The sequence below is a fragment of the Coturnix japonica genome, chromosome 6 (genome assembly GCF_054131305.1).
Source record: "Coturnix japonica strain WE chromosome 6, WE-NBRP24, whole genome shotgun sequence".
NCBI classification, from domain to species: Eukaryota; Metazoa; Chordata; class Aves; order Galliformes; family Phasianidae; genus Coturnix; species Coturnix japonica.
This window is the reverse complement of record NC_140668.1, coordinates 39695487-39707608: the sequence shown is the minus strand read 5'-3', so window position 1 is coordinate 39707608 and position 12122 is coordinate 39695487. Positions and strand designations below refer to the sequence as shown.

The 12122-nt window shown below is 40.5% G+C and overlaps 1 protein-coding gene across 6 annotated transcripts in view; it reads right to left on the bottom strand.

The window, feature by feature from the left end:
* LOC146760598 (uncharacterized) overlaps positions 1–12122 on the bottom strand; it is a 343150-nt gene that overhangs the window by 166922 nt on the left and 164106 nt on the right. The window contains exon 4 of one of the 6 annotated variants that reach the window (XR_014947595.1): positions 11299–11428. The exons of the other annotated variants lie outside the window; for them this stretch is intronic. The gene's annotated coding sequence lies outside the window, so the exon portion shown is untranslated. Of the gene's footprint in view, positions 1–11298; positions 11429–12122 lie in introns of those variants that run through there. 6 annotated transcript variants of the gene reach the window in all.

The window sequence follows — 12122 nt, the reverse complement described above, 5'->3', positions numbered from 1 at the left end:
CAGGCGGAGGATTCATCCTTAATTTACACCACTGCTGAGAGGGGTAAGCAGGGACCGAGTTAAGGACAGTGGAGGACTTAACTTTTAATTTCCTGGATGTTATCATTTTAAATAGAAGCCCTGCTGTTATTTAAATCTATCTGCAAAGGAAAATGGGGGTAAGAAAAAGAAATTAGGATTATTTCTTTGAGCAATGGAAGCTGAATGATATAAGCAAAATCACCACCACAAACCGAGCTGAGCAGCCAAGGTATGCATATCTCTGGTGATGTTGGATGATGCCAGACAGCAGCTGTGGCCATGCCAAGTGCAGCCAAGCCCTGAGTCCCACACGCTCACACTTACTTTGCAGTGCAGGGGCTGTGATCTCCATGCAGCCCGAGCTGGCTCAGCATGGACATGAGCAGCAGCACTGCTCTGAGAACACGATGGTTCCCTGCTCCAGCCCAGCTCATGGCAGCTCCTGGTGCACAGGGCCAGCTCTGCTGACTATCAGTCAAAGCAGTTTTCCTCCAGATCTATGCTGAATATCCACATTTTGTCACCAAATGTAAGCAACCCATTATATCTGAGCTTATGTTTTGCAGAGAGATGTGGAAAAATTCATCAAGGATGCTGCACTGCAAGTTCTCAACCAGGTTCTGGAGCTTGTGCTGGTGCTGCATCCCCAGCTGAAGCTGAGATCCTCTGCCTTCCACTAAGTTTGTACATTAAGGGAAAAAAAAAAAAAACCAACAACAACAACAAAAAAAAAAAAAACCCCAGCAAATTGATGCCCAGTAATTTAAAGTAACAACTGCCTGGAACAGAGAGAAAAGCGGTCTCATGAAAATGAAATTAATAGAAAGGGTATTTTAAAAGTTTGATGAGTTCTTATATACTGAGTATTTCAATACCTGTGTCTCACATGAGAATGAATGACATTCATTTTCATAGAAAAATGTTATGAAAATTGATTCTGAAAAAGGTATAAAAGATTAAGGGAAAATTTTCGATTTGATTACTTCATTAAAAACGTTAAATAACAAAAGTAGAAAAATGGGAGCAGAAAGCACTCACAATTTTTCACAAACTTCACAGTAACTGCAGCAGATGAAATGGGACTTGAGGAGTGCCAGCACAGGGAGGGTGGTTCAGACACACCTCTGATTTATTTCCCTCTTCTGCACAAAAGTGCTGACATACATCTTGAAGCACATTTTGACATATCATTGTATACTACACCATTTACTCCATAGGTAACTGTACAATCTCCACTGGAAGAAAATTCTCAGTTCTCATTGAAAGAATACTCCTGGTAATGGATGGCACTTGAATAATTAATTATTCTCACCATTCTGCTGGGCTCAGACACTGGAGTTAGTTTCTACGCTTCTCCTAACACTGCTTTGTATTTTTTCAACACTCATCTTTGTTATAAAGTTGAATGTTTAGGTCCTAAGGCTTAAATTTCATCTTTCAAAGGCCAAGAGCATTTCTAGCCCTAAATCATGGTTACGTGGAACAGCCTGCAGTTCCTACATTGAATCAACTTTTGGAAATGTCGTTACTTTGTACTAGTTGAAGTAACATGGTTTGAATGCTGAAATGATCCCGAGATCCACCAAGAATGCTGAAGAATTAACTTGTCAGTAAGGTTTCAATTCCTATTTTATCACTCATACACTAATCATTAATGTACAAACAATAAGATTAACTATTTAATCCATAATATCATGAACACCAAAGCTTTTACCTAGGTGTTTTTGGATCTTAAATGAGCGTCACCTATAAAGAAAGCTTACAGGTTATGCATGTCATTGCTGAAGTACTGGGATCAGCAGGGCCACCAGTTAAAGCACCATTACATGACAGGCCACTTAAACAGTGACCACTCCTTACTCAATCGTCTTCCTACCACTTGGATATCAGTGTCGCTGCCCTGCACATACAGAGAAGGGTAGACAGGCAGGCAGGCAGGCAGGAGCATTTGCCATGACATACCGAGTGCACAGATTCCTTTAGGAGTACAGCAAGTTAGAATCCGTTAGTACCCATGTTGCAAACCAAAGCTAGGAGTAGTTATACACAACTTGCCTACAGAAAGTCCTGTCATTGTGTCCTGCAAGAGATCACTAGCAATGAATTGCTGTGGACTGTAAACCAGTCATCTTTGATCTATCTACAACTGATGAGATATTTAAAATTTCCCTCTGAAGTCTTGAGCTATGACTCATTGCAATGCATGAGGCTGTTTATATACAGCTGGTGGGTTAGGACGCTTCCCTACTGGTAGCTCTAATTCTGTTTGGGGCGAGGAAACATTAAAAGAATACAAAGGGCCACTCCCAGCCTCCATAAAAATGCTGAAAAAACAAACAACAAAATCAGGTCTGCAAGAAGCTGGGAAAATATTCCAAACTCTAGGCTCTCTTTAAAGTTTGGCACTGAACAAAAATAGCCAAGCATCAGGATACAGAGAGGTGAGCAGAGTTACGTTTTAGCTAGCATCACTTAGTCTATAGCTGCAGGTAAATACCTACATCCAGGGCTTCAGAGCTATCCTTTACTTCACAGCATGCTGGCAAGGGTAAATGGCATTGAGATACCTCTCTCTCCTTCCAGCTGTGCAGAAAACAGAGCTGTTCTGCTCAGGTACATGAACTCAGGTCTGGCTGCCTGGCACAGGGCATAACGATGCCTCCACCATTCTGTAGATCATTTAAAAATCCCATGGTACCATTCTGCTGAATACAGAAAAAAAAAATGCTTCCCTTTCATCTGCAAGGAAGAAGGTGCCATCAAAACAGCCTTCTGTGCTCAGTTTCCAAAGTACCTTGGTGCTACTGGCTGTGCACCAAGTCACCATCAGAACTCCAGGGGCTCACTATAAATGATGAAGTGATATCACACCATATAAAAAATGTCAGCTGTTGCTTTCCATGTCACAGCCGTGGCGTTAGTATATTTGTCAAGACTATGCTTCAAGAACGATGTGTCCATTGTGTATTTTTAGCATGTAAATTCCTACTTCTGCAGAAATGCTAATGGCAAAAGCTTTGACAACACTTTCACCCCATGCCACTTGTCGTTTTGTGTCATGTAAGGTCATGGCCATTTATGTAAGGGTGCAGAAGCACTCAGGTATTATTTCACTTTGGAAAAAAATACACTTCTTCATACACACAAACCAGGGTGTTAGAAAAGACAGCAACAATGGATCAAGCTGGATCTTCAGTAGGGAGAGCTTTTAGAGGTGAGAGAGAACAGCAGAAGTACCACCTGTTGAAAGTGACTTCTTTGAAGACGATGCAGAAAGGGAAGGAAAAGCAACCCAAGGCAGAGCTGAGGTCTAGGCAATGGAAGAGTCTCCAAGAACAGACAACCCAGCTCTTACCATCAGAACTTATTCCAGTGTTTATTCCTTCAGGAAGCTGACATTAAACAATGGGTTTATCAGTACCATCTTATGATCTTCATTTGGAGTCAGAAGTATGACTTCTAACAATTTCTAACTGACCAAATACAGGAGCAATGCAAGAGCTTATTCCAAATCAGGAATGTAAATTAGTTCACTAACAGAAGGCAAAAGCCATCCACACACCACACAATTATTCTTACCAGGGTAATTATAACCATCATTTCAAGTAGCAGAGTCATGCTTAGTTTCTGGCTTTGAACTAAAAAAACATACAGTAAAAAGTAATTGGCTTCTATATTCAGTGGGAGAGCAAAGACAAACTATACAGTATGTTTGAAACCACAACATCTGGTTATAGTAATAACCTAATAAAGAGAGAATTTTAACTGACTGATTTCCTTTTGTCATTCCAAATGCCAACAGAGGAGAGATGACATCAAACATTTTTTAGTCCTTTAACATCTGAGTGATGAACATAACCGATCAATTTACAATCACAGCCTGTTGAAGTGAAAGGGTCTGCACCCGAGGAGACCCGTCAGAAAAGGGAAGAACAATACAATAAAGGGCTTTGTAAGCATCATGAATTCTGAAACAGAATGACTCCCACGTCCTGAGAATCTGCAACACTTGAGGTAAACTTCGTAAACTGACAGGCTGCAGCATCCAGCAGCAATATGGGACAGTTACACGTCAATGGAAAAGCAGCAGAAAAGCAGAGCCAACTCTACTTCAGTTACATGGCCTGAGAGCAGGGACAGGCGCCTTTCCAATGACAGAAATAAGGACTGTGCTTCCCTGGCTGCCCAGAGCTGGCACATCAAACACTCATCTACAAAATCCTTTTTTAAAAAAAATATTGTGTAAAATAACTTATATGCTATGAAAGGAACAGGCACACATCAGAGGAACTGAGGAGCAGCTAACTGCCAGTAGTTTCATGTTTAATTTCCCCAAAGGATTGTTCTAAGAAAGTTACACAAACAGGGATGTTAGGGTAAGGGACACCACATATTGCTGGAAGGGAGCAAACAACATCCTAGCCAGACCTATTCTCCAAAGCATCTGTGAACTTCAGGAACAAAGAACTGGTTTCAAAGTTAAAGCTGGCAATTTAGAGCTTACTGTTAAAGAAAGTATCCAAATCAGAGAACAAGCAAAACAAAAAGGATCACAAGATAAAATTGTGATCCAATTGGAATTATTTCTATTCACTCCTTTTCTATCACAGTATCACCCCCAGAATACGCTCCTTCCATTCCCTTCAGCTTTATGACAGTGTCACTGGAATACCCTAAAGGACAGTGCTCTGAGCCTGCTGCCTTCCTACAGGGAGAACAGCCTCTAAAATCTGTCCAGGTGGTACAGTGAATATTGGAGTGATTTCCAGATCTTTCAGCATTTCCATTTCCCCATCTATATCAGTGAAACAGTTTGTCCTGAGCGAGGAGTAATTTCAGCCTCAACTATAGAAGGCCGCCTCTCGCTGCCTATATTGGTGCTTTGAGTTGGATTTCCACATTTTAAGACACAAAAAAAAAAAAAAATCCCCTATGTTTATTTTTGGAGGAAAATTTTCTTCTAGCATGAAAACTGCTTTGCACCAATGAGGTATGATAAGTACATATTTTGTGCTCAGAGAAAAAGCTGTGACAGAGTGTGGGATGTTGCCGGTGTACGACCAGTTTGCAAAAATAAATCACATAGGAAATTCTTTTGCAGCCATAAATTATCAGATGTGACCATTTTTGCTTTTTGAAAGAACAACGTTAATCTTCACAGGTTATCGGTGAGCAAAACGGTCCCTTTTTGTGAAATAGGACAGGTTCTCAAGATTGCCCCCGTGCACTTGTTCACAGTGAGGGAAATACAGGAGTACGTATATGCTGGGATATTATCACCAGCACATTTCTGAGATACCTGAACAGGTCTTCCTCAAATGAGAAATGTGCCTGAATTTTACTGGACTGTGTGTGTTCATCAAGCAGCGCTCCTGCCCCCAAGTACTGCGTGTACAAAAGGACTGCTTTAAAAAAAAAAAAAAAAAAAAAAGGCTGTTTTTTTCTTTCTGACAAACGGGCATGAAATAACAGGCTGACATCTGCCTCTGCGGGTCATTCCAGTCAGGCTGCTGCATGTCAGAATTCAAACTGCTCCATCCATCAATGGCAGACCAAAAATTAACGTAGCTTGGAAACTCTGCAGCGAGACAGTAACAGCCCAATTTAAAGTCTGACCTTCGGAGAACGGTGGGGTAAGATGGAAAAATTATTTCATGCCCTGTACCAAAGCCAACAACACAGTTCAGAGAGATTTTCAGTTAATTTTTTTTTATATATGAAATAAAGTTTGCCAGAATATAGCCATTAAACTTTTATGTCAGATAAAAGAACCATTACAAAGGTTTCTAATTTATAAGGTAAAATCAATTATGTTTACAAAGCTGCACTTTTATGGCGTTTCGGATTTTAATTTCTCTGAATTACTCATTAATACACAGAAGAAAATCAAAACAAAACAAACATCCGGCATGCACTCAGCTTATAAACAAGACCATTTTCTTACTGGTTGGCTGTCTAGAAACTATAGTTCATCAACCTGAAAAACCTGATGGAAATGGGCTGCAGGTTTTGCCAGATGTAGAACATCATCAAACTAAACAAGGAGGCTGCTAAAATAAACATCACAACAGCACAAGGCGGCTGTTCACGCTTTCTCAATGTCCCAGCATTAAAGGATTTTGTAAAGGAATCGATCCTTAAGTTGCCTACGAATCACAGCGGCACACAGAGCAATGCAGAGCAATGCAGAGCAATGCAGAGCAATGCAGAGCAGCACAAGTCCAAGGCACCTTCAGCCTCTCAGCTCTGTGCTGACATGTAACAGTGACTGACCTGCCTGGTAGAGCTCCTGCCACAATTCCTAATTGCTCAATAAACTCATTTAAATGGAAGCTTAGTAAGATGTAACTCATATTTCTAATTGCTGCTGTAAATAGCAGAGCTACCAAACAGATGGATTTTAGTGAACTTGTTGAAGTTTCAAACTATTTCACACTAAAATTCCAGTAATTCCCTAGAACTGCCAGATGACCTTTACGTGCACACCCCAAGCTTGAGAAAACTTCCTTTTTTATACTTCCACATTTATTTTTCCCAAGCTTTTATCCAGTGGTGATCTAAAAAGTTCCTTTTTGTTCTCCTCACAAAGCGTTCTTTCTAACGTCACAAACCACTTTGGTAAGCGGCTGTTGAACTTTGCAATACAATCAAAAGGCAGCAGGTAATCTGGAAGATGTCATTAGCTAATCAGAAGAGAACAGATAGGATCAGTAGAAGAGGTTGACAAAATGACAACCAGCGGGCATTTACTGTAACAAATAAATATGATCCTGCTGCACCGCACAGCTTTTCAAACCTGCAAGTCAGCTTTCCCTATCATGCATGTTAAAATTAAATCTAAGCAAAGAACTTCACACCTAATTCACAGCATTTCCCAAAAGTACTCAAAAATTGGAGCTTGCAACCAAACCATTCCCATTACATCTTTTATTGCATGACTTCAGAGCCAGTGAGATAACAAAGCTGTGACCCACAACCGTCACCATCTCTTCTGGAAGAGCTTGCAGCTGGCAGTGAGGAGAACTGAACTTAGATCTAAACATACGCTTTGGTGGTAAGCGTGAAGCCATCAAAGAGTGAACGGAGGAAACTGATTTCCTCATGAGACTGCAATGAAGGGATCAGGGGAATCCCAGGTTCCTGAGAGGCTGCTCCATAACCACTCCAACCACACTTTAGTAAGTTGGGGCAGCAACAGAAAAGAGTTTCATCTTAATTTTCAATATAATAAAAAAAACAAATCAAATTCTCTAATTTGCACAATAATCTGCTAGCACACCACAGGTAGAATCTGTCAAGAAGGAGCTCACAGAGTACATCTAAAAGTCCATTCGGCCCAAGTAATCACTGTGGGGATGTTCTGGGCTGGGAGCCATTCGGGGTCAGCTCCACACCAAATGCTTCCCAGCGCGTGGGCTGCCAGCAGCACCCAGGGGGGACACAAAAGCTGGAAGAGAACAACAGCCTCAACGTCCAACAGGGCAGGAACTACTTGGAAAACAGGACCAATTCAGCTATTACTGGTTGTATAATATCTAAATACAAAATAATCAGACCAAGGAATAAAGAGACAAGGGATTTTAGAACTATGAAAACAAGAAGTTCAGGAGATCTTTTTGTGACACAGAGAATCGAATGCTCTTTGTCAGAAAAAAAGAACAGGGAAGTGATTTTGTGTTAGTGCTGATGAGACCAGTATAGGAATACTGTGTACAGCTCTGATGTCCAGCACCAAAAACTGGAGAAAATCCTTACAGAGAAAGAAAAAAAAGAGCCATATTTAGCTTATCAAAAAGCCACGATAAAGGCACAAAAGTACCTCCATGTACAGTAAGTACTGGATAGTAAAAGGCTGTGTCTCACCAAAGAACCCAGAACAAGGGCCAGCACCCGGGGGCTGAAGCTGAGGGAAGTCAAACAAAAAGGCACACGCTTTAATACCTGGCTGAAAAGTAAGGAACAGTAACCTTCCTGTCTGAAAATACCCACATCAAGACAAGTTGAAACGGTACAAGAGATACTCTGTTTAAATACAAGTTCATAGGCTTAATATAGAATTAACTAGGCTGATTTTGACGGCGTATGTTATACAGGATGTCATTAGCTAACTTACTACTCCCTTCTGGCCTTAAAATCTATAATCAATGAAAGAATCCATTAGTTGCACTTTATGGGGTTTCCTACACGTTCCTGTGCAGTACCTGGAGCAGCGCTGCCAGGGATGCATTTGCAGGAGGTGTTTCTGGGTCTGGTGCAGCAGGGAGCTGAAAGACTCGTGCTCTAATTATCACTGGGAGAATACATTGGGCTGCTGAGCAGAACCGTAACGACGTTAGGACCAAATACGCTGGCAAAGGTTTTGCAAGCTATTAAGAACTCTGAAAATTTCAAGTTATTACAGGCCATCCGACCGGGACAAGGAATTATTTTCTACATTTTATCTTCTGCAAATGATCATGTTTTAAGCTTATAAAAACAAACAAAAGACCCCACAACAATTCTTGCAAGAATATTAACATTAATTTTAATTATTGGTGACTTGTTAGATCTAAAAAACACTTTTAATAAACCTGATGGTTTGCGCTGGCAGGAAACACGTGCAGCTCTTTACAGAATCTTTGTATTTTATTCTCCAAATAAAACACGTAGTTATTACAAACCAGAGAAACGGTGCCATTATCCCATTATACTAATGGAAATTATTTACTTTTTTGTTTGTTTTCCACAGAATTAATGCACGTGGTACACAGAAATGGATGAATTACTTCTAACTAGTCCCAGGACTTAACAGCACACAATCAGTCCACAGCTTTCTTGCCAATGAATTGAACTTAATGAATTGCAATTATTTTAAGAGCAAAAAAGTGTTTATTTATTAACATTAATCACCACACTAAGTGAAATTATACGGAATATCTTCCACTTATCTCCAAGTAATCAAAGCTGTAGTCAGTATCCTGCTAAAGGAAACCATCAAACTAGCAGATCTCTAAGTACAATTCTGAAATAGCTGAACTGCTTTGCTCTGTTGGAAACGGTCACATCTGAGGGGAAGGTGAACTCAAGGAAGTGGGAAGAATTCATTTGTACGAGATTTATTTTACTTACAGAATTGTTTGGATGAGAGCAAAATGCAAATTGAAACTCCACCCTTCATTCTCATGCATTTGTGAAGGATGTGGGACTGTGGAGTACTTAAAGAACATGACTTCAGCAGCTCTTGCCAGGAGGACGGACTAAAGCTGCACACTGCTCACATGCTGAATGTGGTACAACAGCCACAGTGCCTCTGGGTGGCTGAACCTGCTGCCATGCCTCACTGACTTTTCTCATTTCAGCCTCCCCTTCTCTCTGTGCCACAGCTACAACAAGGGGCACACCTGGCCCTGTCCAAGTGTCTACACTCCCACCAACTGTGGATGGGATATACAAGAAATAAAGACAACCACTGGCACAAGTTCACTCTTCCTTGTACTTGCTTACCCCTACCAACTGCAGTCTGCAAACTTCTCTTACAGCCTTGTAAAAACAAGTCTCATTTATCATAAATTAACATTTCCTAATGCAGCTAACAAGTTAACATATAAATATTTTGATTGCAAATATTTAGAAGCAAACCTCAATTCACCCGCACACCCACCCCCCCCATACAAAGACCCTGCCTGGCTGTGCAGCATCTCAACACCTCCACATAGACCAGCAGCAAAAAGCAGCTCTGGATGCCACATAAAGGATCCAAATTTGGGGATATGTTGTTCATTCTGAATTATTTTATCTCTCATCCTTTACATTATTCGTGTAATACCAAAGTTCTGTTCTTAAGAGCAAGTCCTCTCCACAGCAACAAAGGCAAAATTAGCCACAGAAGAGAGCAGGAAACAATAAGAAAACTGTTAAATAAAACTATATGTAAACTAATTTTATATTCCTCTTCTCTAGCATTTATGACTTCAAACACTCAGAGTTCGTAGTATTGTCACTAGAAATGTTCTACAAATTTCCCCTTGTATATACATATATACGTGCTTGGGAAGCCCAAGGAGATCAGCTTAGGACAACCGATGCCATTCCAGACTGGTGCTACAGGCCGAAGCACAGCTCCTGGGACGTGCTACTCATGCACTGCAAGCAGCTTCCCCGTGAAGGGCAGCACAGAGCTGCTCTGCACTGTAACATTTTCCATGGAACTGAGGATGGCACTAAGAAAATCTGTTGCAGTTTCAACCAAGCCCATGTACAGACAATGTATGAAAATGGGAACTTACAAGAAATTATGATGTACGGGCTGCTTTTCAGCTGCTACATTTACCTACGTGAAATGGCCACGTTTGTGTGTGTTTGCATTTCTATTGCCATGGAGCAGCCATGCATGATGCATGTGATGTGCAAACCAGATTTATGCAGGTTGAAATATTTCAGTATTTGATTCTTGCTCTTGACAGAGAGCAGGGCTTCCACTGAAAACTCATTTAATAAAAATAATGCAATGCAAATGAACCCAAATCAGAAAAATTAGATTGATGGAAGTAGCTCGGTCGCTGTAATTACACAAGGTGTATTATTTCCTAAATTCTCTTTGCATTAAATATATACCATACATTTATCAAACATAATTAGCAGTTTAGGTGACAGGGATTTGATTTTCCTCCTGCAATAAAAATCCCTCTACACGGGTATGTACATCCAAAACGCAGTACGAACATTTCCTCACTATCACTGTTTACTTCTCTAAGAAAAATGCCATAGGATCAAAGAAGCAGGGAGGAAAGGCTACTTAGGACTTCAAAAGCAGAAGATGAGGAAGATGGCCAGGTCAACCTTCTGCGGATTCCATAGGCATAAAATAGAATTAATTCAGTCAAAGCTTTTAAGGTTGTTAGTCAAATAAATCATATTTGAAAGCAAAATAATTGATGATACCCCAGTACAGCTTTATTCCTTTATAATCAGCATTTCATTTTTTCAAATATAGAAATAAACTGACGAACAAACAGCAATGGAAACAGAAATTAAAAGCAAAGCTGTGACAAAGCCAGCTGTGGTCTGTAGGCATTCCAGTGGAAGCAGTGGGTTTGCAGGAAGGCAGATGGGGTACACTCAACAAAAACCTCTGAAAGCTCTACCTCTCTTTTTTGTTTGTTTCTCCTTTGGATGAAATTTACCTCTAAGCCTAATTTAAAGAATATCCTGGAGAATATTTCAAACCACAAAAAATTGAAGTCATGCTACACGGAGCTGAAGCATAAGGTGAATTCCCATATAAACTGTGTTGTATTTGTTTGTTTTTAAAGATATTTGAAGAAGCAAAACATGTTTCCAAAGCATTAGCAAGCTGTGAACTCTGGGTCTGTACAGAGCTCGAGGTTTTGCAGGTCATGTGTTTCAGGTTGATTAGCATCATGTCCACCTTGATTGAGAAGGGGAGAGAAAAAGGAGTTCTTGCAGGTTGCACAGCTCAGATACAACTGTATCTATCCACAAATTATGTATTTATTGCACATGCCCCGATGTATATTATTATTATGGAAACACAGCTGGCTCCCCACAGATACCATCAACCAGCAGGACAAGGGGCATCTTTGTTCATGCTGAATTTCAATCTATGTTTCATGGACACAGAAGGAACATTTTTCACAACAGAAATAGCAAAACATTGAATACACAAACATGAAACCTGCCTGGCTCCACCAGAACGTACCTGGCCAGACTTCTCCCCTCAGTACGGAGGCACAGCTACTAGACCCAGCGAGCAAATATTTGCAGGATAGGACACAATTTACTAAGCAAAGGCACATTATGAGCTATTAAACACGTTTAAGAATTTCATTAGCACACGCAGACACTTATGAAACACTTCTGCTGCCTTCTTACTGAAATTAAACTCAATGATGCCAGCCACGCTGAGCTCTCACACCAACATGAAAACATTTCCAATACAACAGAGATGAGGGAGCTTCATGCTGGGCTGGGGAGGAAGGACATGTGGGGGTTTGTTTATTTTTCAGGCTGTGGATTTTTTTTTGGCTTGTTGTGGGGTTTTTTTTATAGCTTCGCAGATAATATAAAAATAATGGCAGAAAGCACTTTCAGTTTTTCCTCTC